Below are 17,263 nucleotides of genomic sequence, written 5' to 3' on the forward strand. Positions count from 1 at the left end.
TACTACCAAAATGTTTCCGGGATGAGAAGTAAATCATCTCAAGTTCATTCTTTTACTTCTCAAATGGATTATGATGTCTATGTTATAGTTGAAACTTGGCTAAATGATAATTTTTATGATGGCGAATTTTTTGATTTGAATATTTATCAAGTATTTAGGAAAAATAGAGATGCTATTAAAACTTGTCTAAAGAATTTAGATTCTTTAGAATCTAAATTAATATGTTTATATGATAACGACTCAGTATTAGATCAAATATGTATTTCTATTCTAATAATAAAATTTATATTTGTGCTTCTTATATACCACCTAATAGTAGCGATTTACTATATAAAAACCATGCTAATAATGTAACTAATTTATATGACTCTAATTTTCTTGAGGCAGAATTCTGTGTTCTAGGAGATTTTAATCTATGTAAATTAATTTGGTCTCATATTCCTGGTGATGATTCTTTGTTTTTACCAGGAAATGTCAATGGCTTACATGAAATTAATTTAGTTGACTCATTTTTTAGTCTGAATTTAAGACAAGTCAATACTTTTCCTAATAACTTGAATATATTATTAGACTTGGTTTTTGTCTCTAATGAACTTAATTGTACGGTAACTGAATGCGCTACAACACTTTGTAAGTCTGATATGCATCACAATCCATTAAATATTGTGTTAGATTTTTATGCATACAATAATGCCAAATTTACAGATACAATTTCTTATAATTTTAAAAATTGTAATTATGATCAAATCAGTTATGCAATTAATTCCATAGATTGGAACAACCTATTTTTTTTATAAATCATTAAATGAATCATATGAAATTTTTCTTCAGAAAATTTCAGAATTATTTTCTTTATATGTACCTAAAGCAAATCCTTGGGTTTATAAACTACCATGGTATACCAAGGGATTGAAAAAATTAAAAAATTTAAGAAATAAATTTTATAGGAAGTATAAAATTAGTAAAAATCCTGAACATCTTAGGTTGTATAAACATTATTTAAGAGAATTTAATTTCCTTAACAGATATTTATATAATCAATATGTGCTTGGATTTGAAGATGTTATTAATACTAATCCAAAATAATTTTGGACTTTCATTAATTCTAAACGAGGTAAATCCACTATACCTTCATCGGTCTTTTATAAAGACAACATTTCTAATTCGCCCACTCAATCTGCAAATCTTTTTGCACAGTATTTTGAATCTAATTTTGCTTTACCATCTACAAACTTTGATACATTCATTTTGAATAATATTCGTAGTGCAGGCCAATTTTCTGACGTTCAATTGTCTATAACTGATATAATAAATGCTATTTCTAATCTCAAAAATTCACTTGGCCGTGATCTAGATGGATTATGCGCTTACTTTGTAAAAAAATTGTTGTTATTCTATTTGTGTTCCTTTGCAATTGATTTTTAATAAATCATTAAAAGAAGGATTGTTTTTAGATAAATGGAAACGTTCATCAGTTACACCTATATTTAAATCTGGCAATAAATGTAATGTTGAAAATTATAGGCCAATTTCCAAACTTTCTACTGTTTCAAAAATATTTGAACATTCCTTAGTTAGGAAAATGTCATTTTTTGTTGAACCTATTGTAATTGTGGAGCAACATGGTTTTTTACGGGGTCGGTCAACGACAACTAATTTGGCAGTTTTTAGTCATTACTGTATTTCAAATTTTGAATTAGGATATCAGGTTGACACTATTTAAACTGACTATTCAAAAGCTTTTGATAAAATATCTCATAATATATTGCTTGCAAAATTGGATAAAATTGATTTTCATTCAAAGTTTTAGATTGGCTTAGTTCTTACTTACATAAACGAGAATGTTATGTACAAGTAGATGATTGTTTTTCTATTCCTTATGTGGCTACATCTGGTGTTCCTCAAGGGAGTGTGTTAGGACCATTTCTATTTTGTCTTTTCATGAATGATATTAATACTTATATGCTTCAAAAACTGTAATTTTTTACTTTACGCAGATGATGTTAAGATATTTCATCGAGTTAGAGATACTCAAGATGCAATACTTTTGCAAAATAATTTAAATGAATTAGTTTCTTGGTCCGATCGTAATAAATTACAATTTAACTTTGATAAGTGCTGTTATATATATTTCCATAAAGTGAAACATACAATTTATTTTAATTATTATATGCAGACCACGTTACTTCACCAAGTTACTAATATAATGGACTTAGGTGTTTTATTTGATGATAAATTAACTTTTATCAATCATCTCAATTATATTATTCCTAAATCATATTCACTTCTTGCATTTGTTAGAAGAAATAGTGTTGATTTCAATAACCAATTTACTATCAAAGTATTATATTTTTCATTTGTTAGATCCGTTCTTGAGTATGCCTCTGTTATTTGGAGCCCATGTTATTGGGTCCATGTAAAACGCTTGGAAAGAGTTCAGAGAAAATTTACTAAATTTGCTCTTTCCCTAAACATGGTAAACTACAATCCTTCAATTTGCTATACTATCCGTTGTAATCTATTAGGTATAAAATCACTTGAGTCTAGAAGGTCATTCCAATCTATCATGTTTTTATTTGATTTATTAAACTCAACATAAATGTTCCATCAAGATCATTGAGATTTCATGATTATTTTTATATTGGTTTACATAGAACTAATTACTCTTTAAATGAGCCATTAACTAGAGCACAGAATTTATTTAATTTTAAGTGAAAATAGTGACTTTTGTTATTCTAAAGAAAAGTTCAAGTTATTTTTAATAAATTTATTATAATTAATTTTAAGCGAATAGTCTGTAAGAATATTTTGTAAATCCTAAGACTGTTATAAAATAAATAAAAAAAAATAAATAAAATCGGTTAAAAAAATTACCAAATTTAACCGTACCACTACTAAAATATATAAAAATTGTTATTTAAATATACATATAGGTGTAATAATAATTTTAAATTTTATAAAATAATACAGAAATATTAAAAAATTGGACATTTTGGTCATACAGGGTTTTATTAAAATGAGTATAACTTTAACCTATTGGTCCTTGCAAAAATTATCCAGAGGAGTTCAGATAGCTATTTCTTCATTCTTTCCAAATTTGTTTACATATTTTAAAATTTGCTAAAAAAGTTAGTTTAAAAAATAATTATATTTGTGTCTGTCCTACTACTATCCATAAGTACTAACCTTGTTGCAAATTTTATCTAAATTGGAAGAGATCGATTTTAAAAAGTTGGATCACTTGACAAGAAATTCCCCATATACTTATAAGAGAATCAAAAACTTTTTACATTTAAAATATGTTACTAATCTTAATAACCAAAAAATCAAAAGCTAAAACACACTGATGGACTTAAAACAAAAACTTTAACTTTGAAACAAAAATTAATTTAGAATTAAAAATCTAGAATTAAAAAGTGTGATTTTTCTTGCGTTTGAATTGCATCAAGATGCAAGACATTAAAATACATTCATTTATAAGTAATTCAAGAAATTGTGAACAAACTTTTAGAATAAAAAGAGAAAGCCGTTGGCTAATTTTAAATGAGTTGCATTTCAACATAAAATACACTATAGCCTTTTTTATGGCCAATTCTATAAAAATTTTGTCACACCGTTTGTAATACATACATGCAAGTAGAGTAGTAATTTAGGTCTGAGTTGTAGAACAACTCACCAAATAAATTTTGTTTGAATTTTGACAATTTGAAGTCTCACCCGCTTTGGTATAATATCTGTTCCATGCTAATATAAATTTGTTTATGAAAATGTATATAAATGTTTGAAATCTAAATATTTGGAAACAGTTGATCCAATATAGCAGTAAAACTATCGTTTAAATGTATGAACAATAAAAGGTGAAAAATTTTAAATTAACAAAATCGGTTGCTGGAGTAAGTTTAAAAACCATAGAATTAAATTTGGTATTTAATTAAATATTTTCTGTTGTATACTTGGTTTAATTTAAACGATTTTCTACGTAAAGCGTGAGTTAGATGTTGTAAAATATAACTAAGTTCTAGAGTCACTTCTTTTTAATGGCACTTAATTATAATAAAATGATATTACTTGTTTGTTGCACAGGATGAAAAGACATTTTGGCGGGTATAAAGCAAAAAGCATTTAGGCAATATCTTACTTAAAACAAAAACTTTTTTGCAGGAAATTACATTCTTTGACACATATAAAATCTGTTTTATGCACATAGATATTTTTTAATTTTCTTTTCAGAATTAATTCAGCTCTTACTAAAAGACAGTTTTTACAACTTGAATTAAAATATTAAAAACAAGAAGAAGAAAACTAGTAATTTCAGCATTAGTTAGTTGAAGACTAGAAAATAAATTCAAATGCTGGTATTTCATTCAGTGAGTGTTTCTTGCAGATGTCAAAAGTAACGTGGTGCTATGAACGATTGCATTTTGGTTTAGCAGTTTGTGGTAAGTTGGATACAAATATATGTAAATATGTATGTACATATGTATTTATGTAACTGTATTTACAAATTGATGATTGTGAATGTGGGTGGTAATATCCTTTGAGGTCTTTCACATAGATACATACTTAAAAACGTCTCCCAAATGCATTACAGTTAATAGTTGGTGTATCTTTTTTCTCTTTAGTTCCTTAGTGTGCTGAGGAATGAATCTGTGTTCATGCACGCTGAAATATAGTTTGAAGTGTTGAAATATTTTACATTCAAAACGTTTAAATTTCATTTGTTTTTGCACGTTCCAATGGAGATATCTGTGGTTCTGAATTGTAATGCAATTTCAGTCTGTCTATTCATTTACACTCTATGCGCGTTAATTTTTTCTTAATGTGTGCAATAGCACAGAAGAAAGTTTAGTTCTTAGTTTTTTTTCGCTCAAATGAAAAATGTAACTCAAAACGTACAAAACTATAATTTAAATTAATTAAAATAACATACATAACCGAATCTTAAATATCCCCCTTAAACTAGGTGAATAAATAAGAAAAATACTTATTCATATTTTTAATATTGCTACTCATTTTTTCATTCCGTAAAATATATAATTTTGTGGGTCTATGATCAATACTTCGATGTGTTACAAACGGAATGACAAAATCAATATACCCTCCATTAAAATAGATATTTATGTATAAATAACAGACGTTGTACGGACAGGAAATACTCTGACAAAAAATTGCTTTCTTATAATATATTATTGTACATATCTATACTAAAAAGTACAAATATCTTGTTCAGTAATTCATACTATTTCGCAAAATGGTCCTGTTCCAACTAAATATAACTATATTTAAAAGATTTCCATACATTTCGATTAACCGGTTTTTTGGTTCTCGTATGACCAACAAATCGTTTTTTAGGAATGGCACACAGCTTCTCCTTTGCATTATGAGTAAGGTATTAAAAGTCGTCGGAAATATCTCGTGCGCAAAGCGATATATTGGAGGTCAAAGGTTACAAAAATCAGATTTTGGCAAATATCTTGCTTAATAAGCGTCGTACGTATTTTAATGTTATTATAATTTCTACATAGAATAGAATTTCCTACATTTCGGCAAAAGAATATTTTTATTAGATATAGTGCATTATTTTTCCATTGCACTATTATTTTCAAGTCTTAATATAGATTGCACTAATAACAAATTTGTCATAATTTTTAAGTTATTTATAAGCAGTCTCAAACTCGCTCCATGCAATTTCTGTGTCAGATGGTATCAGAGATTATATATCTGATCAGAAGAAGAAAAAATTGTGTTTACAATACACATATTTAGAGTTATTTCCCACCAAATTTTATTAATTTTTGAAATTTTAAAAGAGTGGAAACACTATGTTGTACATTAATATTAAAATATTTTTCTTATCTTTTTTTAAAAAATTATATTGATAATTATGACGTGTGATCCCATTAAAAATTTCAGACGGACACTGCCCTATGGGCCAGAGAATTTTACTGTGATAATGAAAGTAACCGAAAATTAGAATTAACTACATTAATATATTTAGAAATAAGTAGCAATTGAAAATCAATGACAAATATACCCTTAATGCAGCGGTACCCAAAGATCTTTCTATATTTTTACTAGCTGAACCCTAAAATCAATGTATATATATTAAAAACACATTACAATTTTAATGATTCTAACTCTAATATTGCAACTTCACCAATTTTTCCAAAGGTTAATTTAGATTTCAATGTATCTTATGAAAAATTTTAATAATATAATAGTTTCCCAGATGTATGAAATTTTGAATTTAATTCATATGAAATCATTGAAATCCACCTATTTTTCTCAAATTGTTCACCTAAATGTCAAAGTTTTTTATGTAAAATTGTCTAGCTCTAATAGTTTCTCATATATGTATATGAATTTTTATTTAATACATGTGGGAGGTTTAATTTACTAGTCCAACAATTTATTTCCCAAGCACATTGATGTCAACGGATTTTTGCTCTAATAGTTTCCTAAACATACGACATTTTCTATTTATTTCATATGGGAGGTCATTGAAACTAAGTTTCTAAATATTGAAAAATAATATACTCAGTGAACAAAAAGTGACCTAAAATAAATTAGTATAATTCTCATTGCTTTTATAATATTAAATGTATAATTATTTAAGTTTGTGTAATGTCTTTAATTAGATTTTCAATCAAGGAATTTTTTATTAAATAATAATAATTTTTTATGTTTAATGAAGATAGTTTGGTGACTAATCACTAAACAAAGTTTAAATAGTACCAATGAATAAAATCTTATTTACTAAAAACTTTAACAAAATGTACAGCAGTCATAAATAGATCATCCAGATTTTCGAAATATGATTGTTTATACATTTATTCTGTAATTTTCCGTATTTGTTAGTAAGAAACCTAAAATCGCCCAGAAAAAGCTCAAAAATTACTAAAATATGATTCGAATATTACTCTAAAATGGACAGTATTTCGACTCACAAATGACTCGAAATAGATAAAAAATTAGTTGAAATTGATCAGAAGTGGGGATCATAAAAGATTCTTTTAGTAGAGTTGTGGGTAGGGTACCATTTTCTCCCGATGAATTTATCATTATTTATTAATGTTATATAACCCACCTTATACTATATATTATTATTTTTTAAATTTATTCTTTTTTCATATTTAGCATTAAAAAACCCAAATTTTAAGATAGATTTAAAAACTTAAAAAGTGTTTGTAACAAAAGGATTTATTTATTAGAAGCAACTTTTGATTACAATTAGAGTGAATGTAATGAAATTGATCTGTTTACTTTTAACTGATTTCCGAGAGATAACAGGAGCTCAGATGAGCGACAATTATAGACAAATTAATTCAGATTCTTATGATGCAAAATAAGACCCATCAAAAAACACGTTTTTGGTAATTGTACCGCTCAAATGACCTCTAAGTTTTATACAGGGGCATTACTGTATAAAACTTAGTTGTGTTTTGTTTGAGATATATATGTGTTAAACCTATTTATGAACACAAAACTCCTATTAGAGTTGTTCAGCTATATGTGTTCGAAGTGAATTCAAGCAACAATTTTTACATTTATATTATTTATTTAATTTGTAATATTTAAGTCTTATTGGCAAATTAATAAATTACACTAATCCACACTATTACAAATTATATAAAAGTTAATTTGTAACATCAATAAAAAATTAATAAAAAATATATAAAAATAAATAATTTTCTATTGAAATTTAGCATACGTGCCAAATTTCTTTAAATTAGCTTACTTTGGCTACCTTTCAAGCTACAAGCCGAATAGATAGTTTTAATCGGTTGAGAAAATTATTCTAAGTCGATGAATAATATTCTTTGGATCTAGAGTCATTATAGGCCTTTCGTAAATCATTCACATTTTTCACTAGTTTAATTAAAGATTTTAAGAGCATACAAATGTATCCTTTTCTAGCCTTATTTTTTTATTTCCGTATTCATAAAGATGTTAGTCGCTTATTTTAAGTTTATTATGCACATTTTTGAAGATGTTTAAAATATAATATAATAATACAAAACATAAACTGTCGATTTTGAAATGAGTGAAATGTATTCGTTAAGATATACTATTAATGTAACGGTTACTTAGTTAAACGTTCCAAAGAATTTTTAATTGATGTTACAAAAATACATGTCACCATTAAGATTGCCACTCACGAAATATCAGATTTATTTTGTAAAAATCTAATTTTAAACAGAGATCTTGTTTTACATATAATGTACAGCATTAAAAAATATCCAAATTGAATTTGAAGCTTATATGTATGTAGTATATATCCATTTATTTACTTTTTTAATATTTTTATTTGAATTTTGTGTGTTAGAAATGAAAGCAAATGTATTTTTCTAGAATAATGTTGATGGTACTACAAATACAATACTATTGTTAAGTTCTTGAGCTAGTATTTCTGTGAATAAACAAAAACAAGATTATTTTTAAAGCCACAACAAAACAAATCAAATTGTATAATTTGTTTATTATCAACAATGGATTTGTATCTACGAAAGTGAACATTAGAGTGTCTCGAGGAACAGTGTTTTTAAGAATCCATCGAAAAAGGTGTAAAGTTTTTGTAATTTTATATTAATTTATCGATGTTTTGTTTGATTATTAAAGAGTTTTTTAAATATACATGTTTGTTTGGTTTAAAGGTACTCAAATTAATTTTATGGACATTACAATTTCTCATGGGACACTCTAGAGTACATAAATACTATAAATTTGAGTATGTAAAGCAAAAAATAGAATTCCCTCTTCCATTTTCCTTTAAAGTTTTTCAATTATATTCATATGTATGTATGTATGTATGTATGTATGTATGTATATATGTATGTATGTATGTATGTATGTATGTATGTATGTATGTATGTATGTATGTATGTATGTATGTATGTATGTATGTATGTATGTATGTATGTATTACGTACATTGGAGTGAAATGTTTTGAAACATGGAAATAAATAAAAATTTATTCCGTTTGACTGTATACTTTAGTCCAAAATATAAAATTCTGTAATTTTATAAAAGTTGCGAATAGTGACCGTATCTGCCTCTGGGCGTATACTTAAATTAATAGAAATTAATTATGGAAATGTATTATGGAAATATGTCACGTTAACAGGTGACATCACCGATCGGAAGGGAAAAACGATTTTTACAAAGATTTTAGCACTAAATTTATCTTTAGAATTTTAATATCAAATAAACAGCAATAAGAATAAAATCGCAAATTTTAAAATTTAAAAAAAATAAACTCCAAAAAACAATACGCATATTAATGTAGATAATAGGAAACTTGCATCTGAAATGTTAGTAAAATCGAATAATGATAATCCATAAACAGTGAAGGTCAAACTCAAGCTATGGCATATTGGATAATTCTCTTAAAACCATAGTAAAACTTTACTTTCTGTTCAACCGAATGAAATGAATCTTAGAAAAAAATACACTCAAAATAGACCAATTTGCTGTAAAGATTTTCACAAACCTTATCGCATCCCGCACTTTAGTGTTCGATTTTTACATCAGACACTGGTTAAGGAGCGCACAATAGTTCAGATAGAGACCTAAGAGTATTTCTTTAGATTTGATCAATAATCATATACATACTATTTTCAAACTAACAAACTAACTTTTACAAACCTGGTCTGTGTAAATATTACGTTTGTAGATATGATTGTAATGACCTATTATATACCAGATTTTTTACGTAATATAAATACGTTAATATGCTGTAATCGTCATATTTTTTTGAGTTTATATGTTTAATTTTTTGTTGTAAATAGTCAGAAAAAATTTAAAAATCAAATATGAAATCCTATAAATTTAAATACCTGTCATCCATTTAAACACCGAAATTCATTAAAATTTATTAGCATGACTTATGTTGGTTTTCATCTTGCTAATAAATTAAAGGTCTTTTTTTATATTTTTTTAGTGGTAAAAACACAAATTTATAGCTACGCACTTTTATTAAAAAATCAAATTAAAACAAATTTAATTGCCACCAAAAAATTATAAATAAATAAAAATACCAGGAAGGTAAAAACAACATGACATTTTTCCGACCACAACGGAATTATAAATAGGAAAAAAACAGCAGCAAATATATTTGAACATCCTCGACTGTAAAATATATAATAAAATCATACCAAGAGATTTTTATGAACTGTTTATTAGGGACATCACGTTTTTAAATAAAATTTAATATCAAAAAAGGAGTTTAATATCATGACCCAAATAACAATGCACATGTGAAATTTCGGTGGTAATTAAAAGTAATTGTAACACATTGCAAGTAATTGTAATTGGTAATGCTTCAATCATTACCCCCCAAGCCTGATAAAAGACCAAAACAAACACCAGCTTGTAGAGTATTTATGATCTACATAATGATTTTAAATGGGTATTATAAAAAACAAGTAATTGTAATTGTAAAAACTTCTATCATAATTACAAGTAATTGTAATTGACCAAATAATGAATTATTTTGCGTAATCAATACGCTCATACCATTGTAATTGTTAATGCTTCAATCATTACCCCCCAAACCTGATAAAAGACCAAAACAAAGACCAGTTTGTAGAGTATTTATGGTCTACATAATGGTTTTAATTGGAAAAACTTCAATCACAATTACAAGTAATTGGAATTGACCATATAATGAATAATTTTGTGTAATCAATACCTCCATACCTGCCTTTTATCACTTAGTAGTATTCGTAAATGGTTCTATTTCCATGACTTAAAAAATAATTCTTTACACGGGAAAAGGACAAAATAGATGTTTTTTTTATTTGCAAAAATAATATACAGTTATATAAACATGTATATTAGAGTGTCCTTAAAAAGGGACTTTTTAAGAATTTTATGTATGAATACCTCTCAATCGATGCGCATTTATGTACTGAACATGAGAAAAATAATGGCCCTCAGTACCTAACCAGTGACTAAAAATTCTGACCTCAGTATAATTTGTGAAAAAAATATTTAAAATTTGTTTGAAATAGATCTTAAAACTTTCGCAATTTGCAGCTTTTTGTTTGAAATTTTTGTAGAGTAGGGGTTCATACGCCACTTTTTTTGAGGCAGCCTCAAATTAAAACCACAATACATATTTTTAAGTTTTTCTTGGTTTGCCCACTTATGTTTTTTAACTTTTTCGCCCCATCCATGGGGTAAATGCGTCAAGGGGATGGGGGAGATTTGTCATTAGTAAAATTAAAGAAAAAATTACAAAAATAAAAACTTATTTTGCTGTTTTATACTTAAATTCATTAAACAAAGTATAATAAACCAAATATTTATTGTTTATTTCACAAAACTTAACAAAAAAATTAAAACAAATTATTACTGATTTTTTCTATATTTTAACAAAATTTTGTTCTACATGTATTACATTCAAATTATATTATCGAAAATTATTGTTCACTATTATTGACGTTCTAATATATTTCCAATATATTTTTCTATCACAAAAACTAAAAAAGTTAGCACAAAAAGTTCATCCAGTGAAATATTCTCACAGCCCACAGTGGTATAGGAAAAAAAAAAGAGGGAAATAATTCGGCAACTTCTAAACGGTTAATCCGATTTTAATGAAATTTGGTATGCACAAAAAGGAGGTGTTGTCGAGTTTAGGTTTTGAATTTGGACCTTATAGGCCAACCAGGGGCCCGGCGGGGGGTCCTCAAATTAGGACACCTCGGCTATGTTAAATTTTTAAAACGATCTTATTTCTTCACTATAAAAAATGTCGTCGTAGCAGTAAATTATCTCTTATATTCGCATTTGAAAATTAAAATTTTAAAATTTTTACCGTCCTTACTTTAGTTTTTTGATAATAGCGGGCCCAAATATTCCCGATTTTCGCCATTTTTTTTTATTCGCTTAACAACAAGTCTATATATCAAGCAGTGAAAGAATTATGTAAAAATCATGACTGCGTCCAAAGTTATAGGCATTTTAATTTAAAAAATTAAAAAAAGGCGATTTTTTGCCATTTTTTGGGGAAAAAAGTATCTTTTTCTTTTTAAGTTATCTAAAAAGTTTCTAAGAAGATGTATATAGAATTTATACTTTTTGAAAAGCTGACTTTACATAAAATACGATAAATGAAACAAAACCTAAAAATTTTTGATACCGAGGGGACCAGATCCATCAAAAAAACCCTATTTTTTATAAAAAATTCAATTTTGAGCAAAAATTCTCAAATCGCATAGTCGATATCAAATTATAGTGACCTGTTTTATATGACCCCCATATGTTCTTAATCATTTTTGTAACGGGTTTCGATAACCCCGCCCCTGGTATGGATATAATAGGCAAAAAACCAAAAAATCCCATTTTTGGGATTTTTTAAAACTTTTTTGGGAATTCCGGATTTCTAATCAGAAAATTCGAAATTTTTATTTAATTTTTGGATTTTGAGTAAAAAAATCTACCTAACTGTAAAATTTCATCAAAAAATATTCATAAATAAAATTTTTATTGCAATTTGAAAAATTTGTATCTTCGCAAAAACTGAATAAAAAACATTTTTTAATTTTTTTTAAAAAGTATTCCGCGAATTTTTTTATTTTTCAAAAATTATATACAGTTTTGAAAAATAGACAAAATTACCTTTCCATTGATATATAACATGCCTACCTAATGTTTTTTAAGTGACAAATTAATTAGGGAAAACTCAACATCTTTTAGAGAATTTACCTAGTACTATTATTTTCATCCATACATTTGTTAGGCATGTTTTACTACCTAAATTTTTATGAATTTTTACAGCCACTTTTTACGATTAATCTTTTATTCTTTATCCCTAAAAAAAATTAACAAGTATTTATTTTATATAAAAATAGTCTTTATTTATTTTTTTTATAAATTAATATAATTTTGTAAAATAATCGGTATCACAGTAGTCCATATCTAAAAGATAAAGTAAATCTTTAAATTCATGAATATTTTCAAATGCTAACGTTTTGTAGCAAATCCAACGTTTCCTTATAGTAGATAAAACAGGATCAGAAGATAGAATCAGATTATTAAAAATATCTTCATTTTGAGACTGCCTAGAACACTTCCTTGAGCTAAACTGATGAATATGCTTAAAGTCTCTATTCCTCGATTCTTGGGGTTCTTCTGTAAGCTCTCCTAAAGGCAGAATATTATGTTCTATGATGACCTTCCATGACATAATATCTTGTGAACTGTAGGTGTCATTTCTTTCCAGGGATATAATTCCAAAAGTAATTTAGAACTTTTGTAGAATACTCTCCAAATTTTGTTGCGTTCACTTTATGCTTGCTATTTATCGCCATTAGAATAATATTGACCTTTTGCAGTAAATCCATACTAATTCCGGTTATTTCGGAAGTAGTTTCAAAATGTTTAAAAAAACGTCTAGCGGTATTACCATCGTTTGTGCTTCCATATCCTGAGTGGTTTATCAATATTTAATCCCATCCGCTTTTTAAATTCCTCTTGAATTCTTCGTTTCTCACTGGCTCTCATTTCCATTAACTCCTTATTGTTATTTGCACTTTTGTTTGCATTTTCCGGTATGCTTCTGTACTTTAAATCATATGCTAAATGTAGAAAATGTTCCAGAAATCGTATGCGAGCATGTAGGGGGGATATTCCAAATTGTATGTTTCCTCATTTATTGATCTTTGCTTGGAAATATTCGAAAATTCTGATTTTTTATCACCACATATGTAGCAGTACCAAGTAGATGATGTTCCCGTAATGGCATTTCCAACTTTCCCATCAATCATTGTAAGTTTTAAATCATAGGACATGTTAAACGAATAATTTTCTATTTCGATTCGATTGTTATAGGTTCCAAGTTTTTAATTTCTGCTTCAATACGATTTATCAAATCTTGCGTTGTTGTTTTGGATTCCTTTATATACTCAAAGCTTATTGACCTACAAAAAGCGTTGGATCCTGGAGTCGAATTCTTCCAAATATCATCGAAACTGGTTGATGGAGAATCGCTGTCAGCATACTTTCGAATTCTTAATGGAACTAGCGATGCCATAAATACACTTTTATACTCGGAAGATGATTCACTTGTGTTGATTTGTTTATATTCCGAGAGTGCTGATAATCCATCACATCCCCACTTACAAATGAGTTGAAGATCACAAGAATTTTTTTTTTTAGTTGGTCTGAAGAAAAGTCAGAAGCAATCCTTAAAGCAGTATTTTCGAGTAGAGCGCCGAGTCCAATAACAGCCTTCCGATCAGTTATTTCAATAGGAGGTGGTATAATGCTTTTCTTCTTTTCATTTATTTTGTCATATGATGGTAAAACATCCACTCCTTTTTCAGATAGCGCCTTTCTTAACGTTATGTAGTTATCACGACTTAATCCCAGCTGCAACATAAGCGCAATAGCTTCTTCCTCAGTGAACGTTGTATCAGATGATGGTGTGGGTATACTCTTTACAATCTTTTCAGTCGTCTTGGTGATGCGGTTGGAAAATATTTGCAATTTTTATGGCATCCAAAGGCTGTTTTTCTTTTCTTAACATTGCTTTAAAAGTGTCCGAAACTTCTTCGTTAGATAAGGTTTCTAGTGAAGTTGATAACCTTTTCCTCTTAGATTTTGAGCTCAAATCCTCATACTGCTTACAGGAGCACCAACAGTTGATACGCAAATAGCAACTTCTACACATTCATCCAGCCAATCAGAAAATTTCGATCGAAATTTAGCAATGGAATACCGAACACTCTTCAGTTTTATATCAACTGATTTTATAAAATTTTCAATTTTACATATATCAGTTTTATCCACTTTATTTTTATGTGCAGTTTCAATATATTTCAATAAGAAGTTCACTTTATCTTGAAAAGGAGCTGAAGAGTGTTCAAATAAAATGAGCACAAATCATTTTTTTTAGTACGATCGCCATGGTTAGAAAATTACAAATAATTACAAACAGATATAAACCTGTCTTATATATTAATTACAGGTACTTAAATTAAATTATTTTTTAAAGGTTATGATATTCTACCTAATATTTCTAACGTATCCTTATGTAATGAATTTTTCCTCAATAGGTCACTTTAATAAGCTACATATTAAAGTGACCTATAGGGGTAAAAATCATTACAGTTTAAAAAATAATACCTGAAAATTTTTTAATATATGTAACAATTTAAGAGTTAACGTTATGGATGAAAATAATAGTACTAGGTAAATTTTCTAAAAGATGTTGAGTTTTCCCTAATTAATTTGTCACTTAAAAAACATTAGGTAGCATGTTATATATCAATGGAAAGCAATTTTGTCTATTTTTCAAAACTGTATATAATTTTTGAAAAATTAAAAAATTCGCGGAATACTTTTTTTTAAAAAATTTAAAAAATGTTTTTTATTCAGTTTTTGGCGAAGATACAAATTTTTCAAATTGCAATAAAAATTTTATTTATGAATATTTTTTGATGAAATTTTACAGTTAGGTAGATTTTTTTACTCAAAATCCAAAATTAAATAAAATTTCGAATTTTCTGATTAGAAATCCCGAATTCCCAAAAAAGTTTTAAAAAATCCCAAAAATGGGATTTTTTGGTTTTTTGCCTATTATATCCATACCAGGGGCGGGGTTATCGAAACCCGTTACAAAATGATTAAGAACATATTGGGTCATATAAAACAGGTCACTATAATTTGATATCAACTATGCGATTTGAGAATTTTTGCTCAAAATTGAATTTTCTATAAAAAAATAGGGTTTTTGGGGATGGACCTGGTTCCCTCGGTATCAAAAATTTTTAGGTTTTGTTTCATTTATCATATTTTATGTAAAGTCAGCTTTTCAAAAAGTAAAATTCTATATACATCTTCTTAGAACCTTTTAGATAACTTAAAAAGAAAAAGATACTTTTTTTTCCCAAAAAAATGGCAAAAAATCGCCTTTTTTTTAATTTTTAAATTAAAATGCCTATAACTTTGGACTCAGTCATGAGTTTTACATAATTCTTTCACTGCTTGATATATAAACTGTTGTTAAGCGAATAAAAAAAGAAATGGCGAAAATCGGGAATATTTGGACCCGCTATTATCAAAAAACTAAAGTAAGAACGGTAAAAATTTAAAAATTTTAATTTTCAAATGCGAATATCTCCTAAACTATAAGAGATAATTTACTGCTATGACGACATTTTTTATAGTGCTCGATGAGGAGATTCTATATACGAAATTTTTTAAATCGGAACTCAAATGAAGAAATAGGATCGTTTTAAAAATTTAACATAGCCGAGGTGTTCTAATTTGAGGACCCCCCGCCGGGCCCCTGGTTGGCCTATAAGGTCCAAATTCAAAACCTAAACTCGACAACACCTCCTCTTTGTGCATACCAATTAACCGTTTAGAAGTTACCGAATTATTTCCCTCTTTTTTTTCCTATACCACTGTGCAGCCCTTTGAAAAACAAATAATTATGTCTGCCTCCCATCTTACGTAAAGTTAATGTTTCAAATTTTAAGGGATGATAGATAATCGATAAACGAAAACAAAATTTAATAATGCGATAGAATCGATTACTCAGTTTTCAAGTTATTCGCTATTAGCAGATGTGCCCATATGGCGCATGATCCCCTTCTACCCTATTTATGGTCCACAAAATTATTGAAACATAGATATTTAAAAAATTGTTTGACTTTTGGTTGGTTTGGTCATTTTAGAATTTTTTAGATTATTTTGGTGTTTATATGTCATTTATAATACCATAAAAGTAAGTCGTTTTTCATAGCAGGAATACTGTAAAAAGAATTTTATTTTTTTTTTCTACGTTAAGCTCAAATTACAGAATTTTTGAGACCCATTTTGAAAAGATCACGAAAAATCGCTGAGACCTTTTTTAAAACAAATATTTTTTTTTTATTTTTCCCGTGTATTACACATTAATGCACCGATTTAGAGGTATTCCTACAAAAAAAAGTGGTCTGCAGGACATCCTAATGTAAATACATGTGTATATAGACTATTCTGTTGAAAATGTTAAAATAAAAATAACTTTTAAAATTGGAAACTCCCAAAAGAGAAACATCAAAACTTAACTAAAACTCACTTTATATATTTTTGGAAAAAAAAAAAATTCACTTTTAAAATATCGCGTTTTGAAAATTAAAAATATGTTAAAATTTCCTAAAAGTTTATACAAACACATAATTACTCATAACTCTGAAACTACCTAAAGTCTAACATATTTTTTAGTTTTGTCTTAAAAATCGTGTAAGTAAAATATTTTAGTCAATTC

At 27.2% G+C, this 17,263-nt stretch overlaps 2 protein-coding genes across 3 annotated transcripts in view; both read left to right on the plus strand.

Moving 5' to 3' along the window:
* Positions 1–17,263, plus strand: part of LOC124420038 — a 92,330-nt gene that overhangs the window by 30,583 nt on the left and 44,484 nt on the right. The gene's annotated exons all lie outside the window — the stretch shown is intronic.
* Positions 1–17,263, plus strand: part of LOC111675866 (tyramine/octopamine receptor) — a 182,781-nt gene that overhangs the window by 21,050 nt on the left and 144,468 nt on the right. For both annotated transcript variants that reach the window (XM_046952292.1, XM_046952289.1), the window contains exon 2: positions 4,231–4,439. The gene's annotated coding sequence lies outside the window, so the exon portion shown is untranslated. The remainder of the gene's footprint in view (positions 1–4,230; positions 4,440–17,263) is intronic.

The sequence above is a fragment of the Lucilia cuprina genome, chromosome 5 (genome assembly GCF_022045245.1).
Source record: "Lucilia cuprina isolate Lc7/37 chromosome 5, ASM2204524v1, whole genome shotgun sequence".
Lineage (NCBI taxonomy): Eukaryota > Metazoa > Arthropoda > Insecta > Diptera > Calliphoridae > Lucilia > Lucilia cuprina.